The 4,716-nt window shown below is 39.4% G+C and overlaps 1 pseudogene; it reads right to left on the bottom strand.

Annotated features, from left to right (window-relative positions):
- Positions 1-1,482: 1,482 nt before the first annotated feature.
- On the bottom strand, positions 1,483-2,973 carry LOC100022825 (ferrochelatase, mitochondrial-like; annotated as a pseudogene).
- Positions 2,974-4,716: the final 1,743 nt, after the last annotated feature.

The raw sequence follows: 4,716 nt of genomic DNA, 5'->3' as shown, positions 1-4,716 counted from the left end.
TCCATTGTCTCACCATGACATTCTCCCTTTGGAACTGGTTAAAAATTATTAGAATCCTCACTGGAATGCTGGAAAGGATGCTTCTTTTATAAGGGAACAATGGGACCCTTTCCCATGAAAGGAATGAAAAGTCAGTTCGAAGTGAGTAAAGGAAGGGAAGAAATTTGCCCATCTCCTCACAGAGCAAGTTAACTTACTACACTAGCTAGTTCTACACTAAGAAAGCATTCAGTCCCTAGGTGGAATTGCAACAATAATGATTAAGTACCTACTGTGTGCCAGACACTTGGATACTTGATAGGAATAAAATTCTAAAAACGAAGCAGAGGATTTTAAAACCAAGCAAGATCTAGAAAAAAATCACAAACTATAAAATAAATAATTTTGATTACATCAAGTTAAAAAGTTTTTGTACAAACAAAACCAATGCAACCAAAATTAGAAGGGAAGCAACAAATTGGGAAACAATCTTCATAACAAAAACCTCTGACAAAGGTCTAATTACTCAAATTTATAAAGAGCCAAACCAATTGTACAAAAAAACAAGCCATTCTCCAATTGATAAATGGGCAAGGGACATGAATAGGCAATTTTCAGTTAAAGAAATCAAAACTATTAATAAGCACATGAAAAAATGTTCTAAATCTCTTATAATCAGAGAGATACAAATCAAACACTTCTGAGGTATCACCTCACACCTAGCAGACTGGCCAACATGACAGCAAAGGAAAGTAATGAATGCGGAGGGGATGTGGCAAAGTTGGGACATTAATGCATTGCTGGTGGAGTTGTGAATTGATCCAACTATTCTGGAGGGCTATTTGGAACTATGCCCAAAGGGGTTAAAAGATTGTCTGCCCTTTGATCCAGCCATAGCACTGCTGGGTTTGTACCCCAAAGAGATAATAAGGGAAAAGACTTGTATAAGAATATTCATAGCTGCACTCTTTGTGGTGGCCAAAAATTGGAAAATGAGGGGATGCCCTTCAATTGGGGAATGGCTGAACAAATTGTGGTATATGTTGGTGATAGAATACTATTGTGCTCAAAGGAATAATGAACTGGAGGAATTCTATGGAAACTGGAATGACCTCCAGGAATTGATGCAGAGCAAAAGGAGCAGAACCAGGAAAACATTGTATACAGAGACTGATACACTGTGGTACAATCAAATGTAATGGACTTCTCCATTAGTGGCAATGCAGTGATCCTGAAAACTTGGAGGGATCTACGAGAAATCACACTATCCACATTCAGAGGGAAAACTGTGGGAGTAGAAACACCGAAGAAAAACAACTGCTTGATTACATGGGTCGAGGGGATATGATTGGGAATGAAGACTCTAAATGAACATCCTAATGCAAACACCAACAACATGGAAATAGGTTCTGATCAAGGACATATGTAATACTCAGTGGAATTGTACTATGGGAAGGATGGGGGGAGGAAAGGGAGGGAAAGAATATGATTCTTTTTTTTTTGATAATGCAAATGTAATTTAGTTCCTTTATTTCTTCTAACATTCCCCCCCCCCCAAATGTGAGGTCTTTGGGGTGTTTGTGGGGTCACCCCAGGAAGTGCTTTTCCTGACTAATCCAACTGGCTTCTCAGACCATGTGTCACAGCTGTTGATTAGTGAAGAAGGATTTTGTCTCCCTGCAGACAGGATTTACACAGAGCGGACAGCTTAGAGTTAACTGCTTGGAGCACATTTCATTTGATTTGATATGTGAATGAACCAAATCAGCCAGTGCCTTAGAGAACAATGGATTTCCATTAAGAGATTCTGTTCTTCTGATGTTTTCAACTCCACACTCATTTGCAAATTTTTGAGAATACTCAATGTCTAGTTCATACAAGGTTTCAATATGATCGCTGGTAAATGCTATTGGAACTAAAAGGATATTCTTTCTGCCCCTCTCACAAAGTCCCTTGATAGTTTCATCTGTCTGTGGACCCAACCAAGGCATTGGACCAACCTTGGACTGCCAGGCAAGTCAGTAAGAGTTGGAGTACCCCAGCTTCTCCATTACTGTTTGGACTGTCGCTCCCACCTCTTGTGGATAAGAATCACCTCGATTGACTGCAGACATTGGTAGTGAGTGTGCAAAGAAAAGAATGACCACATCTCCTCTCTTCTCTGGTGGAAACTGGTCCAGTTCTCTTTGTATGTGATTTACAAAGCACTGAATGAAGAGGATGAGTAGGCTATCTGTCAATAGTACTCCACTTCATCTTTGGTTTCTTCCCAACTTTATTATAGTATCGATAAATAGCATTTAAGCTACTGCCTGTGGTAGAGCAGCTGTATTGTGGATACTGTGTGAAAGCAATAGACCTATCAAGACCATCTTTCTCCATTTCTTCAATTGCTTCTTCTGTTAAAGGATGGACATATCGAAATCCATTGTAGTATTTGTGAGGAGCTGCATGTGGAGAAATCTCATCCAGAAGCTTTACCATGCCTTCTCCTTGCTTGGCAGTCCACATTTTGATTGGTGAATCACCTCCAATCTTACGGTACTGCTCCTGAATTTTGGGTGTGCGACGCTTGGCGATGAATGGAGCCAGTTTGCTAAATCATTCAACATTCAGGTAAGTTGACTTTACTCCATCTTAGCAGGTTTTGTACAGGAAGTGACATTAGGTCTTTGTCCAGTAAAAGCCTCAGTAGGAAGTCATGAACATCTCCCAATGTCTCTGGGCCTCCCATGTTTAGCATTAATATTCCAGTTTTAGGCTTCCTCTTCTCTGGTTGAACTTGAGGTTTTATTCTTTGCGTGTTTGTGGTTGTTGCTGCTGTTGCTGCTGCACCAGACTGACACTTCCATAGTCTATGAATTCTTGCGTGACTACCCCTGCTGCTTTTCAACAGTGGACCCAAGAAGCGGGCGGTAGCAGCCATATTGGTGCTAAGTGGAAGCTTTTCATCATTCTGCTGAGACTGCACGGTGCCCCATTCCCTGGGTGGCTTCTGCACACACGTGCCAAGAATATGATTCTTGTAACCAAGGAATAATGTTCTAAATTGACTAAATAAATAAATAAATTAAAAAATAAAATAAAAATAAAGCATAGGGGTAGCTAGGTGGTTCAGTGGGTAGAGAGCCAGGTCTAGAAATGGGAGGTCCTAGGTTCAAATTTGGCCTCAGACACTTCCTAGGTGTATGATCCTGGGCAAGTTACTTAATCCCAATTTCCTAGCCCTTTACCACTCTTCTTTCTGCCTTGGAACCAATACTTAGTAGACAGAAGGTAAGGGTTTAAAAAAATTAAGCATCATCTCCTTATTTCCAGTAACATAATCTATTGAGAAGATGAATTCTATGGGATTCTAAGACACAAAATAAGGGTTATTGAAAAAGAAAAGTATATAGGATAGGATAAATTAGAGAATGTCTCAGAAGAAAGGCACTAAGATTAAGGAAGATTAGGAAAAATTTTTCTATAGAAAGTTCAATTCAGTTCAACTCAATAAACATTTATTAAGTACCTACTATATGCCAGGCACTGTGCTAAGCACTGGAGTTACAAAAAAAAAAAAACAAAAACAACAATTTCTGTCCTCAAGGAGCTTACAATTTAATGGGAGAGATGACATGCAAATAAATATATACAGACATTTTATCTGAGATTTGAAGGAAACAAGCAAGTCAAGAGGCAGAGAGATGGAGGAAGAGTATTCCAGGCATGAGGAATGGCCAGAAAAAAATGTTCAGAGTCAAAGAGATGGAGTGTCATGTGCTAGGAATAGCAAAGAAGACACTGGCACTAGATAGCAGGAGTACCTGGAGGAGAATAAAGCATAAGAAGATTGGAAGGTAGAAAAAGGTCAGGTTATGAAGGTCTTTAAAAGCCAAATAGATGGAGGATTTTATATTTGAAGGAAGCTTAGAGTTCTGAAATAATTCCTGGCATTTACGTAGAATGTAAAGGTTTTTAGAGCACTTGATGTATGTTATCTCATTTGAGCCTTACAACAACTCTATGGGAGGAAGTGAAAGGGTAGGAACAATCTATATCATTGTTCCCATTTTATAGATAAAGGTTTCTCAGTATTAAATGAGTTGCTCATGATCTTGCAGCAAATTCTGATCTGTAAGTCTCAGCCCTTTCATCATAACACCCCACAAAGAGATCAAGCAGAATGGGGACAGGATTCAGAGGGTGCTCCTGGGCCTTCTAGTATAAAAGAGATTGACTTTCTCCCTTAGACATCCATTCACTTCCACCATATAATTGGTTTACTTTGTAATCCTGCTTGTTTTGTATATTTAAGAACACCTCTGAAAAGTGGTCCAGAGGGTTCACCAGACTGCCAAAGCAGTCTGCAACACACAAAGAAGTTAATGACCTAGCTCTATGAGATGATAGGCAAATGTCCACCTATCAGATCCATGTAGAAGCCTCCCAAGCTCTAGACAGATATCTACAACTGCCTTAGAGGGCATTTCTACTCAGATGTCTCCACTTCAAATTCAACATGTCCAAAGCCAAACTTGAAATCTTTCTCCCCAGAGTTTCCAACTTCACTATTTTCTCAGTGGTACCACCATTCACCCAGGCATTTGTCCATCATCACTTAGAGCAGGGGTACTTAACCTTTTTAAAGTCATAAATCCCTCTCACAGCCTGAACTCTGAACTACTTCTCAGAATAATTTTTAAAATATATTTATTTATTTTAAACATTTTTCCCATGGTCATGTGATTGGAA

The sequence above is a fragment of the Monodelphis domestica genome, chromosome 4 (assembly GCF_027887165.1).
Source record: "Monodelphis domestica isolate mMonDom1 chromosome 4, mMonDom1.pri, whole genome shotgun sequence".
NCBI lineage: Eukaryota > Metazoa > Chordata > Mammalia > Didelphimorphia > Didelphidae > Monodelphis > Monodelphis domestica.
This window is presented reverse-complemented; position numbering and strand designations above follow the sequence as displayed.